This window comes from Colobus angolensis, unplaced genomic scaffold (genome assembly GCF_000951035.1).
Source record: "Colobus angolensis palliatus isolate OR3802 unplaced genomic scaffold, Cang.pa_1.0 Scaffold1, whole genome shotgun sequence".
In the NCBI taxonomy this organism is placed as follows: Eukaryota; Metazoa; Chordata; class Mammalia; order Primates; family Cercopithecidae; genus Colobus; species Colobus angolensis.
Window position 1 is genome coordinate 15864646 of NW_012110918.1, and position 13492 is coordinate 15878137.

General features: G+C 53.7%; 1 pseudogene; it reads right to left on the reverse strand.

Moving 5' to 3' along the window:
- The window catches only part of LOC105505347, a 34233-nt pseudogene that overhangs the window by 12486 nt on the left and 8255 nt on the right, over window positions 1–13492 (reverse strand).

The following is a 13492-nucleotide window of genomic DNA, read 5'->3' on the forward strand; positions in this document are numbered from 1 at the left end:
GGAGGGGGCTCAGGCGGTCGCGCGACCGGGGAGGGCGGCAGAGCGGGGAGAGCCATGGCCGGATGGGCTTAGGCGGTCAGCACCCTGCAGCCTTCAGCGCCAACCCCTCAGGGCAGGGGCACAGAAGAGGTAGGGTACACACGGGAGATCCCAGAACCCAGTGCTGCCCTGGTCCCTTCAAGGGCACTCCCAAGCCCGCTGCCCCTCCCCACCTCAAGGCTATCTTCGGGGCGGTTCAGCCCAGGTGACCCTTAACAGGACCCCTGCCCTTGTGCCTCCTTGTCCCTGGGGGCCATTTTTCTTTCCCAGGCCCAGGGATCCCCAGCAATGGGACGTGGTCACCAAGCATCAGGGACGAATGCCACCCCACCCCGCATGCCATGAGTTGCCCACATGCCCCAAACGCCCTTACTAAGCCCAGGTGCCCTGACTTCCTGGGGGATCACTGGAGGGGAAGCCACTGGGCCCACTCCAGGCTGTTAGTCCAGATTGGCCAACCCAACCCATTTAAACATATCCACCTGTGCCTGGGTGGAGAGGAAGGATTGTGGGAGGTCAGCTTAGGATTTCCCTAAAATCAGAAGATCAGGCAGCTCCTGTCCCCAGTCCCAGCCTCCCCCAGCCTCTGGGGTAAGGGGCCTGGTGTGGATTCTGGGGGGGGGGTTTCTATCCTTGGTGCAGAGGGAGCAGGAGAGCAGAGGCTGAGGACACCGTGGAGCGGGGACCTTCTGGAAAGGCAGGAGAGATCGACTGCTGGGGTCAGCCCACCCCTGGCACACAGCACCAGAGGTGGACAAGAAGGCCTGGACGGTCCCAGACAGGTTTGGGCAGGCCTGAGTAATCATTTCCAAAACAAAAGACCTTCTGTGCAGCACCCAGGCTGGAGGAATGAGCCTGCACTGTCAAAGGACATTTCCAATCCACACACAAACAGATCCAAACCCGTCCCCATGTTGCTTTTGCTCCTGAAGGCTGCTCCTGGAACAATTAGCCTCCTCCTGGCACCTGACTGTCCTGCTTTTCTGTGTGAAGTGAAAAAAACCTCATGGAATCTGGGGTTTGGTAGAGGCCTGGAAGACCCGGAGGCCAGGAAGGGAGGGGCATGGATTTGGAGCTTCTCCATGCTGGGGGCTCTGGGCTGCTGACAGCAGAGACAGTGGCCACTGCCCACTTAGGAGCTTCATGCTTTTAATTTCTGGCCCTCCAGCCTGTCTGGGTCATTGATCTGTCTTGGCCGGTGGGAATCGTGTTATACAATTGCAAGCATACAGCTAAACAGCCCTACAGCTAACCACCAAATAAATGCCATGTCTATGAGCAAGGCAGCTGCCTGGTTGACTGAACTTTCCCCAGCCCCCGGATTTGAAATGGCGCATTCCAGCTCAAAAGCCCTAATTGGGCCTCTCCGTTCTCTGCTGTCAGATGGTCCAGACTTTCGTGGCCTCCAACTCCCGGCTGGGCCCAGCCACTGCCTGGCAGGCACCTGTCTCCCTGCAGGCAGAGCTCTTGCCTCGCTGTGCCGGCAGCGCCCCCTGTCAGTCCTGCTTGTCCCTTGCCCAGATTTCTTCTCCCTGGGGAGTCCTTTTCTCTCTCTCTCTCTCTCTCTCTCTCTCTCTCTCTCTCTCTCTGTCTCTCTCTATCTCTCTCTCTCTCTATCGTCCAGACCCTACTGCCCTTTGGAGACTCCTCGCAGAAATCTCTCAAAGAGTGGGGTTCAAGCCCATCTCTGTCTCCCTTCAGCTCCCCACGCGAGTTCTGCATGTGCCTGCGAAGTGGGGACACATTTACCTGGCAGAACTGTGTGCCCAAGTGGAAAAGGGGTCCCTGCAAAGCATAGGGCCTTGTAAGTCACTCCTTGGGGACGTTCTAGAAGAGCTCTCTGAAGACAGCACCAAATCTTGTTCCACGTGAGGATGCCCCTTGGGGACAGGCCCCAGCCAGGCCAGCCTCATTACCAGGCCCAGAGAGTCTGCCCTTCAGGCTCAGCTGTTGTAGAAAGGATCTGGCTGGAAGAGAGTAAGTGTCAGGGCCGGCAGGACATACCAGCACTCACCAGGAGGTTTTCCATTCGGGGATATCATCTAAGAGAATTTTTAAAACCTCTGATTTGGAAACTTCAATTTTTAAAAAGTGAGCACATGGGGAGGACTGGGGAGTCCTTGGCAATAATCATTAGGAGAGAAACACAGAGAGACTGGGCTTGGGGCCAACAGGACAACTGAACACACAGAGCTAATTTCGTGCCCTCTGAAAAATCCCACTAAAACTACAAAGAGAAAATTTTTTAAAAGGGGCCAGGCGTGGTGGCTCACGCCTATAATCCCAGCACTTTGGGAGGCCAAGGTGGGCAGATCACCTGAGGTCAGGAGTTCGAGACCAACCTGGCCAACATGGTGAAACCCCGTCTCTACTAAAAATACCAAAATTAGCCAGGTGTGCTTGTGGGTGCCTGTAATCCCAGCCACTTGGTAGGCTGAGGCAGGAGAATCACTTGAACCCAGGAGGCGGAGGTTGCAGTGAGCCGAGATCGTGCCATTGTACCCCACCCTGGGCAACAAGAGTGAGACTTCCGTCTCAAAAAAAAAAAAAAAAAAGGCATAAACCCCCAGTGACCTGGAGAGCAGGAGGAAAGAGAACAGTAGCCGGCTGTGGGCAGTGGGCAGGCACAGGAGAAGTGGTGGCCGGCCCTCACGGAGCTGAGTCTCAGCCCAGCGGCAGGGAAGGCTAACAATGGAATCCCCCGAAGGCTCAGAAGCAGTGGGGCCCAAGACCTGGGGAAGCCTGGAGATCCTTGGATGGCCCCTCTGGAGGTTTATTCCCTGGGGATGCTGAAGCAGTCTCTGTGGCTTGGGGGCCACCACACACTGCGGACAGAGGTGCATCCTGCACAGAGAGCCCCCTTTTCCCTCACAGCACCTGTCAGCATCCTGACCTCCACCTTCCTGGCAGGAGGCCAGAAGAATCTCCTCTGGGGAGTCTCACCAGCACCTAGAGGGGAAACCTGGAGACACAGCTTTGCTGCTTCCCAGCACAGGCCCCAATCCCTGCTCAGAGCTGCCAACCAGTTTTGCAGCCCCCCTAAAGGTGAGTAAAAAACCAAGGATGACCAGACATCTGCAGAAAGCCTTCATGAGAAACAGCCGCCGAAACACGCAACAGAGCGGGCAGGGCCGACTTCGAGGAAACAGACATTAGGTAGGGAGGAGAAAATATCAGAAATAGCTGTGTTTAATATCCTCCCAGAGATCAGAGGAGATACCGCATCCATGAAACAAGAGCAGGGTGCTATTTTAAGGAGAACATTTAGAGAACAAAAAAGCTGGGAAGTTAAAAGCATGAGAGCAGAAACCAAACATCTCAACAGACAGGCTAGAAGAGAAAAGTAAGGGAATGCCCCAGAAGGCAAAGCAAAAAGACAAAGAGGAGAAAAAGAAGAAAGAGGGGATGAAAAAACTAGATGATCAATTCACGAGGCTCAACATAAAAGGAATCCTAACCCCACTCCCGTAAGACCCCCAGATAGAAGGAGGAGGAGGAAAAGAAGAAAGGAAATCATCAATTATTTAAGAAATTTTTTCCAGAAATAAGTTTCCAAATTGTTCACAAAATCGATGGAAATTGATTCATATCAAGGCATATTATCTTGAAAAGTAAATCACTGAGAACAAAAAAAAATCTTTCCCCAAGTTTCCAGGTGTCATAAGAAAGAGCAGGAATGAGAATAGCTCCAGAATTCTCAACACAAAGAAGGCAAGCTAACCAATCACAGAGCGTGCCTCCAAAAGCTGACAAAAAGTGCTATCTGGCCTGGAATCCCTCACTTCACAAAATTAACAATCAAATGTGAGATTAAAACAAAGACGTTTGCACATGCAACATCTCGACAAAATTATTTCCCACATACCATCCCTCAGCTACCAGAGGATGTGCTCCAACAAAACAAGGGTGTAAAGCATGAAGGAGGGCAATGAGGGATGGAAGAAACAGAAGATCTAGTAAGTGGGGAGGGATCCATATAGAGGGAGAGGAGGGATGGCAGGAGGGCAGCTGTGTACCAGACAAGAGGTTGCCAGTCCGGATGAGAGCAGGGTGGTGGCATGTCCAGCTGCCTAGGGCTCATACATGTGGTGGGCTGTCATTACCAAGATGCCTCCTGCCATTGTGCCACCTTTTCAGTGCCAGGCGAGCCTGGCCCCCGCCCCCCTCTGTGCCTGGCCGGCTCAGGCCATGTTGCCGTGGAGTGCCTGTTTTCTTCTCCATGCACTGCCACCTGTGTAAGCTGAAGACCCTCATTTCGCCCCACAGAAGCATATACTTTGATCTACTCTTAGCAACAGGAGGTGGCCACCGGGAGCAAAGAAGCAGAAAACATACACCAGCCCACCAACCTGCCAGAAGCCCCAGCCGAGGAGGCCCTTGGTTCCCCAGGAGCCCCTCATGCCTTGCCCATGAGCTCCCTAAAAGAGGCTCTTATAAAGCGTGGGGCAGCTGCAGTTCCAGACTTTTGCCTTCTCTTCTCCCAGGCTCCTCTGTCTAAGCGTAGCAGCCCCAAATCATCACGGACAGAAAGGACATCATGGCCCCACTTTCATATTCAGCACTGGACACATCCACGGATAGGAAGGAGGTGAAGATGCAGCTGCAGAAGATCGAGGAAAGCGAGAGATCAGGGGTTTGCTTTTTCCTCGCTGGTCTTTGATGTTCTTGTGAGGTCCACAGATGGCCAGCACTGACGGCGTGTCGGAGAGCTGATGTCACTGCCATTGGCTGCCTCGTTTGCTCTCTCAGTCCAAGAGAGTAAATTATAAGGTTATTCAATGCAGTCGTAACCTCCTTGTTAAGAATGGATCTCTCGGCCAGGCACGATGGCTCATGCCTGTAATCCCAGCACTTTGGGAGGCCGAGGCGGGCGGATCATCTGAGGTCAGGAGTTCAAGACCAGCCTGGTCAACATGGCGAAACCCCCTCTCTACTAAAAATACAAAAATTAGCCAGGCAAGGTGGAGGGCACCTATAATCCCAACTACTCAGGAGGCTGAGGCAGGAGAATCACTTGAACTCGGGAGGTGGAGATTGCAGTGAGCCAAGATCGCACCACTGCACTCCAGCCAGGGCGACAGAGCAAGACTCCATCTCAAAAAAAAAAAAATGGATCACTCTGTCTCTCTCTATACAAACACACACACACACACACACACACACACACACACACACACAACTTCCCTACTGCTGCCAGGCCTGCTACCACTGTTGTATATGTCGGATCTCCCCTTTGGGCCACCATCCAGGCACCCTGTGGGACCCTGTGCAGCCCCGCATCAATAACTCCCACTTAGGGAGAGCCCCACACAACCTGAGGGAATGTATGATCAAAACACCCCACTACTGTTTCACGAAGCACACGGGGCAGACGTGCAAACATTTATTCTCTGTTGGACTCTCGGGGGTTGTGCACCTGTCCGGGTTCCATGGAATGTAGGTCACAAGGAGACCTTGGAGGTCAGACCAACCAGCTAACTTAAATGACGACATCACCGGGCCGGGCTGCGCTCTGTCCCACAGCTGGAGGAGAGATGCTCGGCCCTCACACGCCCAGCCTCAGCCTCAGCCTCAGCTGTGTCTGCCGGCTGGCTCTCCACTCTTCACTTCAGTCCCAAGGTTTATCATCCCTCGTTCTCCTGACCCTTTTTTCCTGGCAGATGGTGGCACAGTTTCACCTCGAAGCCAGAGCCTTCAGATGGGAGCAGCTTTCTCCCTGCACGCCTCCTTCTAGTTTCATCTTGCCTTCCTGCTCCCTTTCAAATTCTTCCATTTTCTCCCTCCATCCAGCCCTGTCTTGCTCCATCCTCTTTGGTCTTTCCTGCTCTGGGGGTGGAGGGGTCTTAGCCTACCAGCCTAAAAACCTTATCTGGTGATCCGCGTCCTTCCAGAAGCAACCCTAGATGCTCCTCTCTCCCTTCATTCCCCTGCCATCCTTGCCTTCCCTCAATCGCAAGCACCCCCACGTCCACACCCACCGACACCCCAGGGAAATGGCTCTCTGGGGTCACCAGGGAACGTCGAATCACAAACAGCTGGGCCTGCACTCCCTCCTTGGTTTACTTGATCCTTTACGGCAGGTGGCCCTGCGGCCAAGTCCCTTTCTAGAAACTTCTTCTTTACCCTCCACAGCACCATCTCCTACTCTTCTTTCCCAAGGTTGCACGTCAGCATCTCCACCTGTCTTTCTCTGCTTCTCCCTAAACACCAGCTTCCCATTTCCCCAGGTGTTCCTATTTTTCTCCCCAGTGAGCTCATCCCTCCAGTGGTCTCACTGTCGCGGAAATCATCCCCGCATTTTGAGCTGGAAGCAACTTCAGAGGTCATGTTGTACAGTCACCCCATATTACAGATGAGAACACTGAGGCCCAGAATGTCCCATGGCTTGCCAGCAGCTCTGCATCCCAGCCTGGGATGCTGCCAACTGCGCCAGCCCCGCTGCCTCTTGTGTCACATGCAGGGAGCAGGCAGGCGCATCTGCGATGTCACATGTGCACCTCCAGGCTTGATATTTTATTTAAGAGTGTGCGACTCCATATCAGTGCCCAGTGGCTTTCAGTTCTGACATTTATCTTCTCGAGAGGAGGATGAACCACTTGCACGCCGTCCGTCTCTCCTCCCACGTGGATGGGAAATGCCAGAAGGAAGTCCAGGCAGTTCGGGGTCCTACGTCCACACCACGAGGATTTGCTCTTTTTGTGCTGCTTGATAGCACAGCTGCGTTTGGGGAGCAGTGATAGCCTAAAAACGCACAAGTGGAAATAGCAAAGGTTTTCTGAGGCACCGTCAATTTCTGCAGCCGGGGCAGTGGCCAGTGTTACCTGGAACAGGCGCCACAGTCCACTCAGGGGCCCACGGGTTCTTCCCCGTCTTCCATCTCCTTGTCTTGAGTGGGACATGAGCCGTATCTCTGAGCTCAGCCTGTGATTGCACAATAATACCACCCAGAAAACAAATTAAAAATAGGAAAAATCCATCCAAGCCGTGTGCCTGCTCAGGCAGAATGGTGTCAGATTGCTAGGCAACTCCAGGCAGTCCTGGGGGAAGGAGGGCCGTGCTCAGCTTGTTCTGCAGAAGTAGAATCCTTGTCCCTTTTGTGTGGATGTGCTCAGCCGAATCTCAGCCAAAGTCATGAACAGAAAGGAGAGGCGGGCTGCATAAGCCGGCGGAGTGCACATCCGTCTGGACAAATGGATTTTCCGGAGGATGGAGAAGAGATGGGGGTGTCCACGTGATGAGAAACATCTGGATATGCGCTGGAAAAATCAATCTGATTTCTCTGTGCTTCCCAAGATCCAGGTGTTTACAATTGTGTGGACAAAGCGTCTGAATGTTAATGAAGTCTTTCCTCTCAATATCCTGCACCTCCTTCAGCAAGAGGCAAACGTAAACTAGGCTCAGCAGGCCTGGGAGAGACGGGGAGCAGAAGGAGGAACTAGAGAGGTCCAGGCAGAGGAGGCCAGGAAATCATAACGACCCAGTCAGGGTTTCTGCTCCTAGGAAGGAGATAGAGGCAACAAGGCAAGAAAGACACGTGCGTTTTTCACAGTTCAGTCGAAACCATCATCACATTAATATGTTTGTGGATGCTAAGACGTTGGCTATAAGCATCAAATACTTTTCAAAGAAAGAGGCAGGGGATGTGGCATCGTGAAAAATAGCACAAATTTTCCATTTGATTGTAAGCTCTTTAGGACTCCGGGAGGGTAGAACCTCAACAGCATTTTCCCTTTCAGGAGGCGCAGAGACTGCCCAGGGCCAGCACAAAAGCATGGATTCAGGTCCTGGGGCTGTCACAACCAAGTCCCACAAAACCAGAGGCAGAAAACGCAGAAACTTAGTCTCTCACAGTTCTGGAGGCCAGGAGTTTGGAATCAAGGTGTCAGTGGGGCCAGACTCTCTCAAAAGGCTCCAGGGGCATCCCCTCCTGTGCTTCCCTCCTCACTCCTGGGGGCCACAGGCAATCCCAGGTACTCTGGGGCTTGTGGCTACTTTCTCTGACCTCCGCCTCTGTCTTCATGGGGCCTTCTCCTCTGTCCTTTTCTTTGTACAAGGGCGGCAGTCGTTGGACTTAGGGCCCCCCCGATCCTGTATGACTTCATCTTAACTAACTATACCTGCAAAGGTACTGTGCCCAAATAAGGCAGGCTCTGAAGTTCTAGGTGGACATGAACAGGGGATGGGGGGCAGCTCAACCTACTACAAGGGGCTTGTGAAGGGACTCAGGCAGGCTCCAGGGCAGGTGGACTCCAGCAATCCTCTGATCTCCTCCAAGTCCCCAACGGACAGGGTGTCACCCAGGGAGCACTCCAGGGATAAGCCATTCACCATCTCCCCTCCCCCAGCGCTGGGGGAGCCCCCTCTACTGGAAAATGTCCTTTTCAACAGCAACCAAATTTTCCTCTGGCTGTCGTCCAGGTTGGAGTTCAGACCTACCTTCTGGAGTAACAAAAAACAACAAAAACAGCAATCATGGCTCCTTCCCACACCATGGAGCCCAAGTCAACCACACACGCACACACGCACATGCACACACACACATATGCACAGATGCACACACATGCACACACGAACACACACGGACATGCACACACATATGCACACACGGACATGCATACACACACAGAGACATGCATACACACGCACATGCACACATACACACGCACACATGTGCACACGCTGTCCTGTAGGTATTTCTCAAATGACCCCCTCCTGGCCGCCCTCCTGGAACCCCACACGATTCTCTGGCGGTTCCTCAATGGTCCCAGAACCTGGCTCCACTCTCCACAGCAGGGGTTATCATTCCTGCCCTTGAGACCCAGGCTTTCCACTGTGACGTCCTTTGCTGTCACATCACACCCGATCTCATTTCGGGCTGGTTTCTTCTACACCACTCCTGGGGACATCCAGACACCAATGGGCCACTTCTTCTCTTACTCCTGTTAAAGTTAGTCCAACTTCTTTTTTATTTTTTTGAGATGGAGTCTCATAGAGTCTCATTCTGTTGCCCAGGGTGGAATGCAGTGGCACAATCTCGGCTCGCTGCAACCTCTGACTCCCAGATTCAAGCGATTCTCCTGCCTCAGCCTTCCAAGTAGCTGGGACTACAGGCATGCACCACCACGCCTGGCTTATTTTTCTATTTTTAGTAGAGACGGGGTTTCACCATGCAGGCCAGGCTGGTCTCGAACTCCTGACCTCAGATGATCTGCCTGCCTCGGCCTCCCAAAGTGCTGGGATTACAGGTGTGAGCCACCGCGCCCGGCCTGTCCTTCACTTTGTATCATCCCAAAGTTGAAACCCAGTACTGAAGGGTTCAATCCAAGCCGGGGGAAACCGTTGAGCAGGAACGGAGCCCTGAGCAACCCTGGAAAGCCAATGATACCCAGCAAGGGGCCATCAGGAATCGACACACTTTAAAGGTACAGCTGTTAAATAACCATAGTAAAAGCACGTCTCTACCAATAGGCAGAAGCGAGGCTTAACTGAATCATGTTGGATGGCTTTTGTCGTTAGACTTTGCAATACAGTGAGTGCCTCCATGGAAAATTCTGACCTGTACAAGTGTCCATGAACTTCTCGGTGATGACTGTCAGGTCAGTGTCAGTTTCACTGGGGCATAACCCAGTGTCCTGCAGAAACCAAGTGTGGGAGTCGTGCATGTCACTAAAAGCTCGTGTGTGCCTGTAGGACTCAGGGGCACGTGGCTGTGTGGGATGCAGCCCCTATGGGGAGCTTGCTGCTAGCACGTGGCTACTCTCACCCATGTGAAGACACATACATCATACAAGACTGAGCGTGTGTTCATGATACCGCTTAAGAGACACCTGAATCTGTGGAGAAGGATACAAGACAGGCCGTAGAGAAGACAGCAGGCTAATCTCAGACCTCTCAGACCCTGAACTGGGCGTGTCTTTGAATTCACCCTTAATGTAAATTTCATCCTCCTTAGTTCAAGATCTTTCCAAAGTAGGGATTTTCTAAGGTATCCTTTCACTCTCATTCTCCTCCTGGAGACTCTCTGTGGCTTCTCTTCAGCCGTGCACATGTTACTAGGCGTACACAGGCTAACCCAGTCACCACCCACAAAGGCAGCAGCTGCTGGTCACCAACGCCAGCCAGACTCACGTCTTGGCACACCTTCAGACCGCCTGCCCGTGGAGCCTGATGGGGTGGGGGGTGGCGGGACTGAGCCCCCTCCTTCCAGTTCCAACCTGCTGTTGGAGAAGCATCTGTCATGGGGAGTGGCAGCACTGAACCCTGTGCCCTCCCCGGGCTTTCCCTGCCTCCCCAAGACTCAGCCAGAGGAGGTGGGGCTGGGAGGTGGCCTCTCCCTCTCACAGGGCCAGACCACCGCTCTCCTTCCCCTAGGTCTGAGTTGGCTCAGGCTGCCATCTCAGAGGACCGCAGACTGTGGGCGTAACCATTCATTCTCCCGCAGATCTTGAGGCTGGACGTCCAAGATGGAGATGTCAGCAGGACGGTTTCCCTCGGAGACCTCTCTCCTTGCTCTCAGCTGACCATCCCCTCCCTGTGTCCTCCACCGCCGTCCCCATGTGGCCTGCATTCCCTTTTCCACTGAAGACACCAGTCAGGTTGGATTGGGGCCCATCCCACCACCTCATTTCACCTGAATCACCTCTTCAAAGATCCTCTCTCCAAACACGGTTGCACGCGGAAGTCCTGGGAGTTAGGACGGCACCATGTGGACTTCGAGGGGCCCATACTATACCTGTTCCTTCTACTAACGTCTTTATTCCAACACAGCCACAGTGGTTCCTGTTCTACAAACTCGGCAGAGCCTCCGCTCCTCCCCTCCCCAGTGGCCCCTCCCCATCAGCCACAGGCCTCGTCTCTACCATGTCCTGTCCTCTGTGCCCTCTTGGCCTCCCTACTGCCCTGCCCCAGCCCAGACCCTCAGCTCCCTCCCCTACACCCATGAACACCTGACTGAGGAGCCAGAAACGTGCCCTGGCCCTATTACTGCCCCACCAGGTTCCCTCCGGGCTGAAGAGGAGACCGCCTCCGCTCAGGATCCCTCCCTGGCCTCTGCAGGTGTACTCATCCCCATCTACAGATGAAGAAACTGAGGACTTGATAGACGCAGAGCAGGGTGTGGGGACAAGGCTGAACTTCTAGAAGCAACCAAAACTACCGAAAAACTGGTTCAAGAACACCGCCATGCTCACTGCTGCCTGGAGCCTGGGCGCTGAGTTTGAGATACCCCACAGGAGGGAGGTAGAATACTGGCCCCCAAAACGCCCACGTCCTAACCCCTGGAACCTGTGACTATGTTAGGTTACATGGCAAGGAGGAAGGAAGGTTCCAGATGGGAATGGGTTGCTCATTGGTGATCCTGAGATGGGAGGTGATCCTGGATGATCCAGGTGGATGAGGAGACTGGGCACAGTGGCTCACACCTGTAATCCCAGCACTTTGGGAGGCTGAGGGGGGTCGATCACCTGAGGTCAAGAGTTTGAGACCAGCCTGGCCAACATGGTGAAATACCATCTCTACTAAAAAAAATAAAATTAAAAAATAGCCAGGCATGGTGGTGCACACCTGCAATCCCAGCTACTTGGGAGGCTGAGGCAGGAGAATTGCTTGAACTGGGGAGGGTGGGGGTTGCAGTCAGCCAAGATTGCACCACTGCACTCCAGCCTGAGCAACAAGAGCAAAACGCTGTCAAAAAAAATTAAAAAGTGGAGGAGGAGGCAGGAGAGTCGGTGTCGGAGACACTGTGGTGATGGAGGCGGGTCCGAGAGAGCTGTGCTGCTGGCTCCGCTGGGTGAGGGCTTCCGTCTTGAAGAAGGAAGAGGGAGCTGGGAGCCAAGGAGCACAAACAGTCTCCAGAGACTAGAAAAGGCACGGAAACAGACCGCACCTTCGACACCCCAGAAGGGAATGCAGGCTTTCTGCATTTCAGGCCAGGGAGGCCAGTGTCGAACTTCTGACCTCCAGAACTGGAAGATAATGAACTTCTGTGTTTTAAGCCACTAGGTTTGTGGCAGTTTGTTACGGTAGTCCTAGAAAACTTAATCTACCACTTCTGCACCAAGAAGGGTGATGCTTCAACCAACCCAATACAGCTTCCCAGAGAGAGCAGGGAGGCCTCATCTCCTTCCCTGAGATCCCCCCCATGTAGCTTCCCAGAGAGAAAGGGGAGGCCTCATCTCCTTCCCCGAGACCCCCCATACAGCTTCCCAGAGACAGAAGGGAGGGCCTCGTCTCCTTCCCTGAGACCTGTCAGCTCCCGGATCAGGGTCTGCCATGGACCCACCCGCCTGGCCAAGTCCAGACTGCGTGGCTGGCCCTAGCTGCAGGGGAGGCTGGGGAAGGGAGGGAGGCAGCCCTCACCCAACTAAGGTCCATCATTCCAGAAAATCCTCTATCACAGACAGGCCTCCAGTTGCCAGGCAGCCAGAAAGATGGGGAGGAGCTCCGGGGCAGGGGGTCTGGTGGAATCTGGAGACTCAAGTCCAACAGTGACCACAGAGCCCTCTCAGAGACCAGCAAGTCTGAACGAAATCCAGAGCCGAGCAAAGGGAGCAGCTCACCTCGGTGCCTGGCGCCACCTCAGTCCTCTGTCTCCGTCGAGGATTTTCTCGGGACCTGCTTCCCTTGTGTTCAGGATGGCCAAGGGGCTGCGGTCCTTCTGGAAGTAAGGGCCCTGCCGACCCTCCACTCACAGGCAGCCCTTGGTGCCTGCAGACGCCTCTCCCATGTCACTGTGGTTCTCCCACCTCTCGACTCACCTTGAGAAGGCGCCCCACCCCCAATCCCTCAAGGAGAACCATCCGGAGCTCCCACTTTGGGCACACTCACTGCCAGCCAAGCCCAAGGCTGGGGGATCCCCACCACAAACCACCTCAAGGACAGGGCTCCTGCCCTGTGGACTCAGGAACTGGGGAATGCAGCATGTGTGTGTTTAAAGGGTGTGATTGAGGTATGACTGGCATATGGCGCACTGCCCATAGTTAAAGGGTACAGTTTATATGCTGTGACATGCAGATATGCCAGTGAAACCATCAGTACCATCAGGATAGGGAACATATTCGTCTCCCCCAAAGTTTCCTCCTGCCCTGATGTGCCCTCCCCTTCCTCCCTCTCCCTATATCCCCCACCCCCAGGCAACTACTGCCCTGCTCCTCTGTCCCTGTACATGAGTTTGCCTTTTCGGGAGTTTACATAAGTGACATGACACAGTACATACTTCTTTTCTGTCTGGCTGCCTTCCCTGAGCACCATTCCCCAGAGAGGCAGCCATGCCCTTGCCTGCACCAATGGCTCACTCCTTTTCATTGCTGAGTAGTATTCCATCTCATGGATGCGCTACAGTTTGCTTAGCTGTTGTTGGTGTACATTTGAGTTATTTCCAGGTTAGGGCTATTGTAAATCAAGGCACTAACAACATTTGGATGGACATGTGCTTTTTTTTTTTTTTAATTTTTTT